This window comes from Dasypus novemcinctus, chromosome 8 (assembly GCF_030445035.2).
Source record: "Dasypus novemcinctus isolate mDasNov1 chromosome 8, mDasNov1.1.hap2, whole genome shotgun sequence".
In the NCBI taxonomy this organism is placed as follows: domain Eukaryota; kingdom Metazoa; phylum Chordata; class Mammalia; order Cingulata; family Dasypodidae; genus Dasypus; species Dasypus novemcinctus.
This window is the reverse complement of record NC_080680.1, coordinates 92,150,185-92,168,630: the sequence shown is the minus strand read 5'-3', so window position 1 is coordinate 92,168,630 and position 18,446 is coordinate 92,150,185. Positions and strand designations below refer to the sequence as shown.

Here is an 18,446-nt window from a genome sequence, read left to right as displayed (position 1 = left end):
GGAGAGGGGCATTTGGGAATCCCCTATATTTTTTATGTAACATTTATGTAATCTAAAGTATCTTTAAAATAAAAGAAAAAGAAAGGAAGGAAGGAAAGGAAAAGAGAGAAAGGAAAAATAACTTGCAAAGCTAGAGGATGAGAAAACTGAGATTTGAGTAGTTTTGTTCTAACGTTTGTGCTTTTTTTTTTTTTTAAGATTTATTTTTTATTTATTTCTCTCCCCTTCCCCCTCCCCCAGTTGACTGCTTTCTGTGTCCATTCGCTGTGTGTTCTTCTGTAGGAATCTGTGTTTCTTTTTGTTGTGTCATCTTGCTGCGTCAGCTCTCCGTGTGTGCAGCACCATTCCTGGGCAGGCTGCACTTTCTTTCGCGCTGGGTGGCTCTCCTTACGGGGAGCACTCCTTGCGCGTGGGGCTCCCCTACGCGGGGGACACCCTTGTATGGCAGGACACTCCTTGCGCGCATCAGCACAGCACATGGGCCAGCTCATCACACAGGTCAGGAGGCCTGGGGTTTGAACAGCGGACCCCCCATGTGGTAGACGGATGCCCTATCTGTTGGGCCAAATCCGCTTCCCTAAAGTTTGTGCTTTTAACCACTATATTGCCCCTGGGATCTTACCACTCAGATTGCTCAGCAGTTTGCTTTTTTCACTTATTGATTAATGATGGTCATCTTTCCATGTAACTTCCTTCTTAATAACAATGTGGTATTCCGTGATACGGTACAATAATTTATTTTACTCAGTGACTCAAACTTAATCTTCTTTAATATTACAAGCGATGATTTCAAGTAAAATTTTAAAAAGTCAAGATATTTGAACTGAAATAGTAAGGATTCATTAGTATTTCTATGGAAAGCATATTCGCTGTTCAGTGTTTTGATATTCTCTTAGTTAAGTTGTATGATAAAAGCTGAGTTTAAACCCACAAGCCATTTGTTATCCTTAGTTTTCATTATTTTTGTGGTTAATGTGTCTTCTTTAGCCCTGGAAAATGAATAGTCTATTGGAGGTAAAATATCTGTATGGATTTTATTTATTTATTAACTTGTGGTAGAATCTGAAATTCTGGAGTCATAACAAGAAGTCTGTTTTAGTGTTAATTCAAATTCTGAATACTATCTGGTTTTATATTAACTGCATCCAAAGCAATGTGACTTTCAATTCCTTGTCCCTGTGTTAGGAATAGTTGGTACTAAGTCCAGTCTCATTTCTATGAGGTTTTATATATCAATAAAAGATATTAAAATATTACTTTTTTTGTTTTTCCTCATTCATATGTATTTTTAATTGTGAGGAATATTTTGTAAGGCGTATTAATAATTATTTCAAATATGCTTACTGGAAAGTTAGTAGATATTTTCAACTTAAATTTAGTTACTATTCATGAATTGCTTTGGAACTGAGTTAGCAGCAGCATTACTGATTCTTATTGGAGCATTGCTCTTAATTATTCAGTCATTATTTATTTATTTATTTTTCTTCTTTTTTTTTTAAATGTCACATTCAAAAAATATGAGGTCCCCATATACCTCTACCCCCCAGTCATTATTTATTAATTCAGCAAATATTTATTCAGCACCTGCCACATGCTAGTCACTGTGTTATCAGGGATACCAGATGAATAAGTACCTACTTCAGAAACTTGGAGTTTTGTTGAGAAAACAGCGTTTCATTGCAAACAGTGTAAAATACAGAGATATCCAAGAATGAGGAAGTGTCTGAGTCAAGGGAATGGTCACTAAAGGCTCCTGGGCACTGAAGCCTAAGTGGGGTTTAACTAGCCAATAAAAGGAGTGGGGAAAGGAGTCTTAAGTAGAAGATGTATAGAAGTCTGATCTGTACCTTCACAATTGTCATTAGAATGTTGTGTAGCCTTACCAGAATGTGGACTCCCTCAATATTAGACTTTGTCTTATTCATCAGTGCCCAGCATAATAGTAGATATTTGATAAACCCTGTTGAATGAGCAAGTACTTATCTGTCCCCATTTTTTGAATGAGGATGAACTCATTTTTTTAGTATATTAATGCCTAACAATTTTTAGATCATATGATTTGATACAACATTTTAAAATGAGTAAAAACACCTCTCCTGCTCTGAAGGTTTAAGTCTTGCATGGGGAAACAGGCATGTGGACAAATCATTGTAATTTGAAGTAATTATTTCTGTTTATAAAAACTATTTGTAAGGGACATTCATGTCTTGATTTATGGATTCGTTGGATTCCTGAAAAGTGGTGGGTAATTAACATAAATGCTCAAATTAAAATTATTTGATTGATAAAATGCAGGAGATAACATTATAGTAGGTTATAAAAAAATGACAGTAATGTCCTTTTTGTCCTATCACATTGATATGACTATTAAATAAATATTAAGAGGAAAAGTACCTATATAAAATAAATACCAACTAAAAAGTAATTGACAGTCCTGTCAGGGATAGACATCAGTCTATAAAAATGTTTTCCAAGCTTAATCCATAGAGTAGCATCATGATTTTTCCCACATCTGCCTACTATTTATGCTTTTATTTATTTAATGTCTTTTTTATGAGCACACTTTAAAAATATTTCTCTGAAGAAACTTGATATTACTATTATAAATGGAAAACTAGCATCCCTTACCCTAAATAGAAGATAACTTAAAATAAATAGAATAAAAACAGAACAATGTTATTAAAACTTAGCTAAGTACTGTTTGCAGAAGATGCTGAACTTGAGGCCTTTTATTCTGTTAGCTAGTGTTAGAGTAGTGTTGAAGACAGATTGGCACCTTACTTAGACTTTTTCCATGATGTAAACAGGACTGAAAGGGACTTGAAAATGGAGTAACTTTACTTAGTGATGCAGTGTTTTAAGAGAGGGGAGGGTATACTCTGGTGGTGGGAAGCATTCCTGAGAGTATTAAAGAAGGAAGAGATTTGGGAGCTGGGCCTTAAGTCTGAGTTCATGCAAAAGTAAGGGGGATTTGGACTTCCGAGGCATGTATTTTGTATTTTGCATTTAGAATATGCTGTTTGCATTTAGGATATGACTTTAGGATATGCTGTTTTCACTAAAACATAGTCCAGTATCTTTTACTAAATATATAATTTGGGGAAGTGGAGAAATGGTAAGAGATGAGATAGGAGATCTGAAAACAGGGATTTCATGGTTGAGAGCTTGGTATAGCGGATCTTAGACGTTATCCTGTAGGCAGTGGAGAGTAGAATGACAAGATTTGCACTTTAGAAATCAACAGCTGCAAGGGGAGACCAGGGAAGACCGTTGAGATGATGAGAACCTGACCTAAACAGTGTGTGGGACTTACTGGAGAGTAGATGATAATGTTGAGGAATATTCCTTAGACGTTCCTAGTAGAGAACTATTTTAATTTTATGCTTTCAGATTGGAAGAAGGCAAATGCTATGCTAAGAGTATTAGTCACTGTGACAATATTGGTTAGTGCCTGGGCTTATCTACCCACAGAAAAAAAGAAACTCGAGTCAGGTACAGAGAGAGAAAATGAATTAACACTTTTTCTAAACTTTTTTATATCGTTTGACAGTTACTGTGTACCTTTGGGGAAAATCATTTAATTTTTTTTGTAAAATGCAAATAAGAATATCTACTTTTCAGGAGTGTTACACAGATTAAGTGAGAAGATCCATGAAAAGCACCTAGTCAGTGCCTAGTGCATAGTAAACCTGAAATATATGTGTAGTTATTATTGCTTTTATTTCCTGAGTTTCCATTTACTTTATTATTTTTTATTAATTAATTAATTTACTTATTTTTTTATTACATTCAGAAAATATGAGGTCCCCATATACCCCCCACCCCCTCACCCCACTCCTCCCTCCATAGCAACAATCTCCTCCATCATCATGAGACATTCATTGCATTTGGTGAATACATCTCTGGGTATCACTGCACCTCATGGTCAGTGGTCCACATCATAGCCCACACTCTCCCACGTTCCATCCAGTGGGCCATGGGAGGACATACAATGTCCAGTAATTGTCCCTCCAGCACCACCCAGGACAACTCCAAGTCCCGAAACCGCCTCCACATCTTATCTCTTCCTCCTATTCCCCACACCCAGCAGCCACCATGGCCACTGTCTCCACACCAATGCCACATTTTCTTCAATTACTAATCAAAATAGTTCATGAATAGAATATCCGTAAGTCCACTCTAATCCATATTCTATTCCTCCATCCTGTGGACCTTGGAATGGTTGTGTCCACTCCACATCTATATCAAGAGGGGGCTTAGATTCCACATGGATGCTGGATGCAATCCTCCTTTCAGTTGTAGACACTCTTAGCTCCATGGTGTGGTGGTTAACCTTCTTCCCATTTACTTTAAAACAACCAGTCAATTAAAACTGTTCTCTTCAAGCCCAACCATTGCTACTTCTAATGGCTTAAAAAGAGGCTTGCCATTAAAGTGAAAGTTAATATAAACAATTCAGGCTAGGAAATAAATTTGCTTTCCTTTAGTTGAGCAGGAATTAGTGCAAAATGTAACATAGCTATGGAAATTTTGTGGTACCCAGTTTGTGTATTTCATTTATGATTACAGTGAACTGAAAGAAAGTATATTTTTAATGTGATAGAAACACTGCAATGTTTATCAGATACTAATGGGTTCTAGAAAGTCATAGGATAGCTGGTAACACATTTCTGGGTGGTCATTAGATTGTAATAAATGTGTTCCAATTTTTTTTCTCAAGTTTGTATAATTTTTCTTAGTGAAAAAATTGCTAATTTGGATGCTTGAATTTAGAAGTATATTATTTGTGTAATTGAAAACATTTTGAATGACTTGGTTTTTTGGCAGGTTTAGAGTTACAGAAAAATTGAGTAGTACAGAAAGTTCCCATTATACCCTGCATCAAGTTTCCCCTGTTATTAACATCTTACTTTAGTACGGTATATTTGTTACAATTAATGAACCAATATTGATATATTATAATTTCTTAAAATCCACAGTTCATTCAGATTTCCTTAATTAAAATTTTTTTTTAATCTAATACCCTTTTTCTGTTCTAGGATCTCATCTAGAATACTACATTACATTTAGTTGTCATGATTTGTGTAGTTTTTAAATAGATCATCTTAAATTATTTTTCTTAGACACATCAATTTAGTTGCAAATGCTTGCTTTATTCTCAAATTTTCAAAAATCATACCTGTATGTGGTAAGGCATATTATGTTATTGATAATGCTTTTAGATTGGAAGATAATTGGTCTTTAGTTTCATTTTTAATGGGTCTTTCACAAGTGTAGTTTCCATAATGTTAGCAAGTTGTCTGTGATAACCCTCTTTAGTTACGAGCCTGATACTTCTCATTTATTTCATGAAGAAGTTCATTTTGGTCAATTCTGTCATTGGGTGGACATGCAGTCTTTCTCATTGTATCCTAGTGAAATCATAAAAATGAACTTTTAATTGAAAAAAATATTCTTACATTGTGAAATTAGTTACACTTTTCAGTCATCCCATAAGAACTGTATATTTAACTGTGTGAGGTATATTATTTCAGTTTTGAAGATGAAGAAATGAAAGTTTGGTGAAATGACTAGCCACAGGTTACAATGCTGGTGGGTGTCAGACCCGTCCTTTTTTTTTTTTTAAAGATTTATTTATTTATTTCTCCCACCACCCCCCTTTTTTTTTTGCACTCTGTCTGCTTTCTGTGTCCATTCGCTGTATATTCTTCTGTTTCTGCTTGTCTTCTCTTTTTTGTTTTGTTAAAAAATTTATTGAAGTATATCACTCATACATGAACATATATAAATTTTGGTATAGAAAAGATGCGAACTTAGAAAACAAGCATTCTTATCATCTTACAATGCTCCCATATATCATCCCACCACTAACACCTTGCATTAATATGAAATTGTCACAAACTATGAAAGAGCATTTTCAAAATATTACTAACTATAGCCCATATTTTATGCTTATCTTCTCTTTAGGCAGCACCGGGAACTGATTCTGGGACCTTCCAGAGTGGGAGAGAGGTGCTCTATTTCTTGCGCCACCTAGCTCCCTGGTCTGCTTCGTCTCTTATTGTCTCTCCTCTGTGTCTCTTTTTGTTGCATTATCTTACTGTGCCGGCACTTCTGCACAGACCAGTATGCTGCGTGGGTTAGCACTCCTCGTGGGCCAGTGCTCATGTGGGTCATCGCTCTGTGTGGGCCACCTCTCCACTCAGGCCAGCTTGCTGCATGGGCCAGCTTGCCTTCATTAGGAGGCTCCAGAAATCAAACCCTGGACCTCATATATGGTAGGCAGGAGCCCAGTCACTTGAGCCAGATCTGCTTCCTAGAACCTAGTCTTAAATCCAGATATTCTGACTCCAGTTTAAGTGTTTTCTCCCCCACTATGTTAAAGTAGTCCTTGTGTAAAATAAAAAAGCAGTAAGTAGTATTCTCTTATTGACTCTCATAGTGTTATTCACAAATTATATCAATAAAGATGGTTATTCGAGTCTCTTTTACTTAAACTCCAGCTGATATTTAGAATTTAGAACTATTAGATGCATATCATTAACTTAGATTCCTTTAGAAATTTTCAATAGTGAAAACTTAAAATGTGATTCTTCATAAAAGTTTGAATTTTTTTTTTTCCTACTTTAGAATCCTTTTCATGAGTAACAGGAATTCTATCAGTTCCACAAGTTCCACAATAGTTGTTAGCATTTATAATATGTGTATCCTCCTTTGAACTTTAAATGCATTTTATAATTCACAAATTTCACCTTATCAGGTTGTGCTATTTCTCATGCTCTGCCTTAGACTAAGTATTCTTATCAGGGGTTGGCAAACATTTTCTGTAATGAGCTAGATAGTAAATATTTTAGACTTTTAGGCCATATTGACTCTGGGGAGGACTCTGATAACTATTCATCTCTGCATTTTTATCATGAAAGCAACCATAGATAGTGTATAAGCAAGTCACTTGTCTGCACCAATAAAACTTCATTTACACAAACAGTCAGGAGGCTGAATTTGTGCTGACCCCTACTCTATACCATTGTGGAAGGACACAGAAAAATTCATTATGCTTCACTCCTTCCACTAAAATCTCCCCACTAGGTTCTCACTGGTAAGTAATAATAACATGAGTTGAAAATCTTAAGCTTATTCCTCAAACTCTGATTTAGCATACATGGGTAATCTCTTTTATTTTTGTAGAAAATATGTTAAGTGGTACTGAGTTTAATATTAGAAATTTTCAAAGTCTTAATTTTTGACTATTCCAAAAGGAAATTATCTAACTTGGAAAATACTTGCAAATTTCAGAAAAAATTGTTTGTCATTGTTAGATTTGCCTAATGTTGAAAAAAGAATACTTTGATTTTATTCATGTTATTTTTCACAGAGTAACTAGTGACAGTGTAAATGTTAGCAAAGTTATATTGAGACACTCTTAGGTTTGAATACAGTATAGAGGACTAGGGATACATAGATCTAAAAGAAGCTCTCACCTTTAGAGAGGTCCTGTCATTCTTTCTGGAGAAACAGGATATAGACATTAAAGATGAAAACACAGATAAAGCAGTTCCAAATTAATGATGATAATTAGTGCTTCAAGAGTTCAGAAGGAAGGATCTATTACTATAGGTAGACTCTATATCTGGAAAGGAAGGCCTTTTTGAGCAAGACTTTGGAAATTAGAACAGGTAGATAAGATAGGACCTGCTGTAAACATAAACATGAAAATGAATTGAAATTTAAAAAGTGAAAAGGCCAGTTTGGCTAGTGCAGGAAGGTGTGTGAGGAAAATAATGAGAGCTGGGATTAGAGGGGTGGGTTGAGGGAAGATTAGGCATGGACTTTTTTTTTTTAAGATTTATTTATTTACCCCCCCATTGTTTTGTTTTGTTTTTTTTTTTGCACTTGCTCTCTGCTTTCTGTGTCCATTCACTGTATGTTCTTCTGTGTCTGCTTGTCTTCTCTTTAGGAAGCACCAGGAACTGATCCTGGGGCCTTCCAGAGTGGGAGAGAAGTGCTAATCTCTTGTGCTCCCTCAGCTCCTTGGTCTGCTGCGTCTCTTATTGTCTATTCTCTGTGTCTCTTCTTGTTGCGTCATCTTGCTGCGCCATCTCTCTCCACTGGGGCAAGCTTGCCTCATGGACCAGCTTGACTTCACCAGGAGGCCTTGGGAATCAAACCCTGGACCTCCCATATGCTAGGTGGGAACCCAATTGCTTGAGTCACTTCTGCTTCCCTAGGCCTTGACTACTAAGTGAAGGAATTTGGAAATTATTCTCTAGGAAGTCAGGAATAATTGAAAAATCTTGAGCACCTTAGTTTTCCCTTTAAGTTGTTCATGAAATTTCCCAGAGATGATTGTTAATGTTTAAACAGTTTTTTTTTAGTTAATATTTAATGATAATTTCACACTCTTCACCTCTACCTTTCCTGCCCACCGAAGAACTACATTCCTGTTCTTGTATTCTACCTCTGGTTATGAAATCTTTAACTCAAATGTATCACCGGAATACTTTTTTTTGGTTCGTATATTCATTTAGCAAGTATTTACTAAACTCACTGAACTTTTGTGATGTATCCGGGAGGCTTTCTTCTAGGCAGGGACAAATTACGCAAAAATCCCTTTTCTTAAGGAGTCTACATTCTTTTGGGGAATGGTCAATACATAAGTAAGTAAAATATATAACATGGTAAGTGCTAAGGAGAAAAACTAAAGCAGGTAAAGGAGATATAAGTGAATAGCAGAGTAGAGGCTTGAGATGTTAAATAGGGTTTCCAAGAAAGACCTCACTGAAGAAGATGGCTCTTGAGTAAAGACCTGAAGAAAGTGAGATATCTGGGAGGTGAGCAAGTATCAAGTTTCTGAAGTGGGAAGTATGTATGGCATGTTGGAGACTATGATTCGAGCAAAATGGAAGAGAGAAAGTAATAGACCACATGTCCTGGTTTATGCCTGTTACCTTTTTTTTTTTTTTTAAAGATTTTTTTTTTTATTTCTGTCCCCTTCCCCACCCCCCACCCCAGTTGTCTGCTCTCTGTGTCCATTTGCTGTGTGTTCTTCTGTGTCTGCTTGTATTCTTGTCAGCGGCACCAGGAATCTGTGTCTCTTTTTGTTGCGTCACCTTGCTGTGTGCAGCGCCATTCCTAGGCAGGCTGCGCTTTTTTTGTGCTAGGCTGCTCTCTTTATGGAGAGCACTACTTGCAAGGCACACTCCTTGCGCGTGGGGCTCCCCTACACGGGGACACCCCTGCGTGGCATGGCACTCCTTGCGTGCATCAGCACTGTGCATGGGCCAGCTCATCACATGGGTCAGGAGACCCTAGGTTTGAACCTTGGACCTCCCATGTGGTAGGTGGATGCCCTATCCATTGGGCCAAATCTGCTTCCCAGTTTGGGATAATTGAATTTGTATTCCAGGAGCACTGTGAAAAGGTTTGAAGAGGTGGGGAGGGAGGGTGGGAGAGATGAGGTTAAAAGAGGTGATGTACTATGCTGTGTAGGAATTGGGTTCTTCAGGATGAAGGATAACCTGGGGGTTCTGGGCTCCTGGTTGTGACTGAAATGAACATAAATAAAGGGCATGCTGAATTAAGACCTGGTAGTCCAGAGTAGATTTTGATGAAGTTGTCTGTAAAGGGTTGAGGGGGGTGGAGAGGAAGGTGACTTCTTGTCAAATATGTGCAGAGCTTTCTGAGGCTTCAGTTGAATAATTAATCAAGAGGTGAACATGTAGGCTCCCTTCTGACTTCTACATATGTTTTAATATTTTCTGGCACTATTGAGAAGTCATTAATGGCTTTTAAAGGGTAGAATGGTGGGAGGGATTGGAAGGGTTTATATCAGCATGGTGCCTTGGAAATGCCCAATCTGTCAGTGTGGGATGGGTTAGAGAAAGTAGAAACTTTAGGCAGAGAAACAAGTTTAGAAATTTTCTCAGTTATCTAGGATCACAAGACTGAATTAGGTTATTTGCAGGGGAATTATTAGGTTGGTGCAAAAGTAATTGTGGTTTTGCATTGTAGAAAACTTGCCATTTGATATTGGAATACATTCTTAAATAAATGTGGTTATCTTACACATCATTTTAATGTGCATTTCTTGCTTTATGTTTTTTTTGCTAATGACTTATTACTGTTTATTTTATATTTATTTAGTCTGTGGAAATGATGTTAGACAAAAAGCAAATTCGAACTATTTTCTTATTTTAGTTCAAAAGGGGTTGTAAAACTGGGGCAGGGCGGGAGGGGGAAGGGGAGAGAAATAAATTAAAAAAAAAAAGGGGGGGTTGTAAAGCAGCTGAGAAAACTCACAACATCAACAGCACATTTGTCCGGGAACTTCTAACAAATGTACAGTGCAGTGGTGGTTCAAGAAGTTTTGCAAAGGAGAGGAGAGTTCCTTGAAGATGAGGCATGTAGTGTCTGGCCATCAGAAATTGATAACTACCAAGTGAGAGCAATCATCGAAACTCTTAACACTATATGAGAAGTTGCCGAAGAACTCAATGTCAGCCATTCTATGGTCGTTTGGCATTTGATGCAAATTGGAAAAGTGAAAAAGCTCGGTAAGCGGATACCTCATAAGCTGACCAAAAATAAAAAAAATTGTCATTTTGAAGTATCATCTTCTCTTATTCTTTTGCGCAGCAACAGCAAGCCATTTCTCAATCAAATTGTGATGTGTAACAAAAAGTGAATCTTATATGACAACTGGCGATGACCAGCTCAGTGGTTGGACCAAGAAGAAGCTCCAAAGCACTTTCCAGGGAAGCGAATGTGGCTCAACTGGTAGAACATCCATCTGCCTTATGGAGGGTCCAGGGTTTGATCCCCAGGGCCTCCTGACCCATGTGGTGAGCTGGCCCACATGCAGGGCAGCTGCATGCAAGGAGTGATGTGCCATGCAGGGGTGTCCCCTATGTAGGGGAGCACCATGCACAAGGAGTGTGCCCTGCAAGGAGAGCCGCCCCACATGAAAAAAGCACAGCCTGCCCCGGAGTGGCGCCACACACATGGAGAACTGATGCAGCGAGATGACAAAACCAAAAAGAGATGCAGTTTCCCAGAGCCACTGGATAATGCAGGCGGATGCAGAAAAACACACAGCAAATGGACAAAGAGAGCAGACAGCGTGGTGGGGAGGGAGAGAGAAAGGGTGGGAAATAAATAAAATAAATCTTAAAAAATAAATAAAAGCAATCCTAATGGGTGTTGTGGTATATCATTGTGTTTTAAAAAAACACCAAAAACAACAACAAAAAAACAAAGCACTTCCCAAAGCCAAACTTGCACCAAAAAAAGGTTATGGTCACTTTTTGGTTGTCTGCTGCTGGTCTGATCCACTGCAGCTTTCTGAATCCCAGCGAAACCATTATATCTGAGAAGTATGCTCAGCTAATTGATGAGTTGCACCAAAAACTGCAACGCCTGCAGCTAGCATTGGTCAACAGAAAGGGTCCAATTCTTCTCCACAACAACACCCAACTGCACGTTGTACAACCAGCACTTCAAAAGTTCAACAAATTGGGCTAAGAGGTTTTGCCTCATCCGCCATATTAACCTGACCTCTCAGCAACTGACGAACACTTCTTCAAGTATCTCAACAACTTTTTGCAGGGAAAACACTTTCACAACCAGTAGGATGAAGAACATGCTTTCCAAGAGTTTGTTGAATCCCTAACACAGATTTTTATGCTACAGGAATAAACTTATTTCTCATTGGCAAAAATGTGTTGATTGTGATGATTCCTATTTTGATTAATAAAGACGTGTTTAAGCCTTGTTATAAAAATTCATGGTCTAAAACCGTATTTTCTTTTTCACCAACCTAATGGAAAGGTGTGAGAGTAGTTTGATGACAGATGTGCTGTTGAAGAAAAGAATGAATCCTACTTTTGACTCTAGGACTGTGTTTTTGGCATGACAGAAAAAGGAAAGTTTGGAAGAATTGGTGGTTTAAGGAGGGAAATTTTCTTTTGCTTTTTTTTAAAGATTTATTTTATTTATTTATCCCCCCTCCCAATTGTTTGTGCTCTCTGTCTGCTCTCTGTCCATTCATTTTGTGCTGTGTCTGCTTATCTTCTTTTTAGGAGGCACTGGGAACCCAAAGTAACAAAGCTTTTAGACTTAGACTTGATTCAAGAGAAAAGATGCTTAGCAAGTTTGCCAAGTGTTTTAGGTTAATTAAAAATGTCTTTGAAAACATTTGGGGGAAACGGACTTTGGCCCAGTGGTTAGGGTGTCCGTCTACGGTTCAAATCCCGGGCCTCCTTGACCCGTGTGGAGCTGGCCATGCGCAGTGCTGATGCGCGCAAGGAGTGCCGTGCCACGCAAGGGTGTCCCCCGCGTGGGGGAGCCCCACGCGCAAGGAGTGCGCCCTTGAGGAGAGCCGCCCAGCGTGAAAAGAAAGAGCAGCCTGCCCAGGAATGGCGCCGCCCACACTTCTGTGCCGCTGACGACAACAGAAGCGGACAAAGAAACAAGACGCAGCAAATAGACACCAAGAACAGACAACCAGGGGAGGGGGGGGAATTAAATAAATAAATAAATCTTTAAAAAAAAAAAAAACAACATTTGGGACTATTGAATGGTTTAAAAGGTAAGTTCTTGTCTAGTTTAGGTGGGACATTTACTTTCATGTGTTAATTTTTTAAGCAAAGCTATATTTGAAATATTTAATTTCTGAATTGCATAATTGGTTCATATTTTGCTATGTAATTAAACATTTTATACTCCTTTTCTATCTTGAACTGAATTTCATTTATAATTAGACTTTGAGCTCTTTGAGATTAGGTAGTTTGGCAAGGCTTCAGCAAGCACAACTCAATAATAAATTAAAGCAGCAACAAAGGCACAAATTAAGAATTTCTAAACTATTTTTTCCTAACTTTTTATTGTGAAAATTTTCTAATATGCAGCCTCTATGATACAATGATCATTAATACCCACTACCCAGATTCAGCAGTTTACTTTTTGTTGCGTTTTCTTTATTGCTCTTTTTATTTTTATTTTATGCTGAAGCATTTATAGTAACTGGTGGACATCCTGATTTTTCTGTTCACTTCTGATAAAACTAAGATATTCTCCCATGTACTGCCGTACTGGTGTCACATTTAATAAAACTAAAAATACTTTATAATATCATCTAATATCTGGTCCATATTCATATTTAAATTCCTCCAGTTGTCCCCAAAGTGGCTCTTCTCCCCACTCCCCAACACTCCCCACACGAAGTCAGGAGCTAGTGAAGACTTATACATTGCCTTTGATTGTTATGTTGCTTTAGTTAACTTTTTTTTTTTAAGATTTATTTATTTCTGAAACCCCCTTGTTTTTTTGTGCTTGCTGTCTGCTTTCTGTGTTCATTTGCTGTATGTTCTTCTGTGTCTGCTTGTCTTCTCTTTAAGGGGCATAAGGAACTGATACTGGGATCTTCCGGAGTGGGAGAGAGGTGCTCTATCTCTTGTGCCACCTTAGCTCCCTGGTCTGCTGCATCTCTTACTGTCTCTCCTCTGTGTCTCTTTTGTTGCGTCATCTTGCTGCACTAGCTCTCCGTGCAGGCCAGCACTCCCGCGTGGGCCAGTACTCTGCACGGGCTAGCTCACCACGTGGGCTAGCTTGCCTTCACCAGGAGGCACCAGGAATCAGTCCCTGGATTTCCTATATGGTAGAAGGGAGCCCATTTGCATGAGCTACATCTGCTTCCCATAGTTGACTCTTTAATCCAGAATAAATAATCCTCCTACCTTTTTCTTCCATGTAGTTATAACAAGACTTGTTATCTTATAGACCAATTCACATTTAGAATTTGATTATTTAAAAGATTCATCATTGATTTTGTGCAAAGAATATGCCTTTTAACATTTTAAAATTGATTTTCTAGATTTATTTTGTCTTTGTAGCAATGAGGGTTGTTATGAATATTCTTACACATTATAGGCATCACGATTAAATGTTACCTGTCTATGGAAAACTCTAAGGCAGGAACTGACTTTTGAGATGTAACAAATTTCCTCAATATATTATAACAAAAAAAGTGAATTAAAATTAAAGTCATCTATAAGGTTTTTTATGTTTTCAAGAATGTTATAAAACTCTGAGACTAAAAAAATTGTCTTGGAAATCACTGTGCTTAAAACACAGAAAAGCTTAGTGAATATTGATTTTAGTAAGGTAAACCTGCTTGTATACAAATTCAAATAAGAGGACCAGGCACTTTTAAGCACTTATTCTGTACATGAAAGTATATGCAGGGTACGCACATTTTACAAAGAATTCAGAAATGAATCACCAGATATAATCCAGCAGTGTTATTCAATGGAACTTTCTATGGTGATGGAAGTGTTTTTTATCGGTTTTGTCCAGTACAGTAGCTACTAGCTATATGTGGCTATTATGCACTGGAGATGATAGCTTGTGTGACTGAGAAACAATTTATTTTATTTAAAATTTTATTGAGATATTTTTCACATACCATAAATTTGTAATTAATTTTAACTACCTTAAATTTAAATAGCCACATGTGGCTAGTGACTAAAACATTGGACAGCACAACCCTAGAGTCTTTAAATCTATTGGGAGAGGGTTATAGGATATGAACATGTGAAATACAAGTTAGTAAAATACTTAAATGGCAGGGGCAATAGAGCTCTCTCATTTGGTTATACTGTTGGACACATATAGTTGTCAGATTAATAGTGCAGGAATATAAGAGCATGCAAGACCACTAGCAGATAAGGAAAGGTTTATTTTGGGAGAACAAGTAAGATTTTTGTGGAGTCTAAGATTTACATAAGGCAACAGTGAAAAGTAGTCTGGAAAGACAGTTTGGAACCAAATTACAACCTGTAATAAAAGCCTGTAAATTCCACAAGCCTAAACAAAAATGGTAGTTTAGATATATTAATGTGTTATTCAGAAGTAATTGAGACACAAATTGGCTTCAGGGTGCAATGGAAATATCAGATGAGAGACTATGAAGAAGAGTACTCGCTCTGGGATACACTAAGATGATTCCTCTCTATAGGAAGATTAATAGAATTATTAACAGAAGAAAGTTGGAAAGGAAAACAGTAAATGAATTTTGGACATATTGTGGGGGGGGGGAGGGAGGAGATTTTTTAAACTTAATTGAGCTTAAAGGAAGGCTATCCAAGGCATTATGTCTGAATAAAAACTGAAAATAAAAGAGTGACTCTTGATAGATCAGTCAGGATTAAAAGGATACAGATATCAGGGTAATATAGTATAGTAGTTAAGAACAGGGGCTCTGGAGCTAGACTAATTCAAATACTGGCTCTGTCACCTCTCACCTGTTTGGCCTTGGGCCTAGTACTTAATTTCCTTGTGTCTCAATTTCCTTACCTGTGAAATACCTATCATACAGAAGTTATGAAGAGTAAATGAGTAAAGTTCCTAGAACCATGCCATTCGCTATATTTAGTTTATAGAGTGTTTTCTCATGTGATACTCAGTTGTGGTAAATAACACAGCACCCACCCTTTCCAGAGTTGGAAACTTTCTTCTACTTCTCCTTCCCTTTATGTAGGTGTCAACAAATTTTGTAATTTCTACCTCCTAACGTTTCTCAAATTTACCCTGTTCCCTTCATCTCTACTACAACATTTCTTGCCTGTCTACAATTTTTAAATTTCCATTTGTCTAGCACCCCCATCCTCCTCCTCCTTACTCCCAGATTTTGTTCTCAAATATGACTTTAATCGTGTTAAAACTCAACCTGTAGTGCAAAGTCCAAGTTTATTAACTCTGGCTTCTTTGTACCTTCTTTCTACAGCCTTATCTCTTTATATACTTCCACTCCTCCCACCCTCACTCTGAACACCCACAAACACATACACATCCCTACATACTGTAGCAAGACTAAGTATACGTCTTACACACCTCTGTGCCTTTGCTTGGGTGGCTTCTTCTGTCAGGAATTCTATCCTCATACATCATCCTCTTTATGTCTGGCAAATACCCCCTCCCTCCCAAATACTTGTCTTTTAAGACCAGGTATCTACCTCCTCAGTTGTCTCAATCGTTCTTTCTCTTTTGCCCCTGCTATACATTGTACAGACTGCTAGCATAATACCCATAACATTTTTGGGCAGCAATATTTGCTTATATGTCTGTCTCATTCTACTCGATCAGAAACTTAAGAGCCCAAAGTAGGTTCTGTCCTTTTTGTGTCCCTAGTACCGAACACGTGGTTTTTTTGTTGTTGTTGTCTGTTTTTTTAATTACAAGTAATGTATTTTATTTCATTCCTGAAAACAAAAACAAAAATGTTCACAAATTAAAGAGACTGACAATTATTTCAAATTTTACTTGACAATATTATATATTTAATTTCTTCACATAAAGGTACAGTGTAGAGAAAAAAGTTTGGAAAGCAACCTTTCGTGAAATATTTTTTAATACTTATTTTAATAAAATATTAGGACTATTGCTACTACATCTGGTAGCATATTTTAATAAAGAGCAATACAGTATCCAAAACTAAATTCAGTATAGTCTAAATCCAAACCTAGCTGCACTTAACCAGTTATTATACAGAATAAATGTTGTGAAATTTTTGGAAATTATTTTAGCAATTAGATTTGCTACAAGGGAAATTTAAGTAAAGGTATTTCTCTATACTAGAAATACCCAAGATTAGGACTGCTTGTGCTATGTATACAATAACTAGTTTCCTGAAATGATAATCTTCATAATTTAAATTATATTTTAAACGTTAAGTATTTTAAGTGATCATTATATAAAATGAGTATCTAATGTATCTGTTATGCAAATTCAAAATTTCATAAAATAGATACTCTTGTATAACATAAAATCATGTTGACATTTTCCAAGAAATTTAATATGGCTCAAATATCTTTAGTGTATACACCTGACTAAAGTTCTCAGGAGTCCCAGTCGCTCAAGTATCTTAATTCATCTCACCACAAGAACACATTGTTGGGAAGCAGATGTGGCTCAAGCAATTGGGTTCCTGTTTACCATATAGAAGGTCCAGGGTTTGATATCCACGGCCTCCTGGTGAAAGGCAAGCTGGCCTGTGTGGCGAGCTGGCCCACGCGGAGTGCTGGCCTGCGTGGAGTACTGCCCCACGCACGAGTGCAGAAGTGCTGGCCCATGCGGAGAGTTGGTGCAGCAAGATGACGCAACCAAAAGAGACACATAGGAGAGATAATAAGAGACGCAGCAAACCAGGGAGCTGAGGTGGCGCAAGAGAGTGATCGCATATCTCTACTCTGGAAGGTCCCAGGATTGGTTCCTGGAGCTGCCTAATGAGAATACAAGCAGACACAGAAGAACATATAGCAAATGGACACAGACGACAATGGAGGGAAGGGGGAGGGGAAAAAAAAAAAGAGCAGGCAAAAAATAAATGGAGATATTATGTCCCCATTTTATAGATGAAAGAAATTGAAGTTCAGAGGATATACATTATACGCTCATACGCTCAGAGTCAGAACTAATTGTGAAGCATGAAGGTCTTCATTTATTTTTAATTTTTTTATTTTTTGAATTGGCATATTTGTTTATTTCGCAGTTTGTGAAAATGTCCTTAATTTGTTGATGCAGCAAACAAGTTTCAACTCTGATTGCTATGCAAAAGGAACAGAAGGTAATCTGCTTTGCAATGAACTTTATAGTTCAGTTGCATACAGGCAACATGCTATATGAAAAAAATCACTAACTGAACTACAGGTATTAAATACTGAAAAAAGTTAACAGTTTATTATAATTTATTTTATTTAACAATCTAGGAAGTTCGCAGCCATCAGCAGTTCCAGTGCAATTTCAGGTGCAATTGGGAATTCAGGAATCTTGGTCGAGCTGTTAGTGTAGCGAACCTTGTAGGTAAAATACATGCATACTTTTGATAGCACATGTGAAGGGATCTCTCTAAAATTGACCTCATTGGTTTCATTCTCAGCAAATTGACCTGGGCCACTCAACATGGCTTTTATTGTTCCTGATGATGTTAGTGCATGTTCTCTTTTTACAGTAAATTCATGACCATCAGAAGATATCAGTTTGACATACATGGCATCAGGGCCCTCACAGGCACCATAGGTTTTCTCCTCTCCATCCATTATGCTCTTATGAAATTCTGCTTTGATTCCACAGGAACTTTAGTGTTTTCCTAGCGAAGGGTGGACGCACTGAGTCTGTCGTTGGCTTCCGTCTGGCGCAAGTGCGCAGCGTTCCCCTCCCTTCCCCCAGCAGTAACCCATGAAGGTCTTTAAAAACTCATTTCAGTGCTGTTCAATTAACTGTGATACCTCTCAGTTAAGCCATTAGAGCAGTGACTCCATTCTCAGTTTATGGAACAGAGCCCCTAGAGAATGGTCGAGTTTCCATGCAGAAGTCTACGAACTCATGTGTGCATTTTTCCAAGATTGAATTAATGAGGTTATGTATATGTATATCACCAATATTTTCCCCTT

At 37.5% G+C, this 18,446-nt stretch overlaps 1 protein-coding gene and 1 pseudogene across 8 annotated transcripts in view; one reads left to right on the top strand and one right to left on the bottom strand.

The window, feature by feature from the left end:
- GAPVD1 (GTPase activating protein and VPS9 domains 1) overlaps window positions 1–18,446 on the top strand; it is a 110,484-nt gene that overhangs the window by 12,752 nt on the left and 79,286 nt on the right. The gene's annotated exons all lie outside the window — the stretch shown is intronic.
- Window positions 17,751–18,092, bottom strand: LOC101412938 (elongin-C pseudogene; annotated as a pseudogene).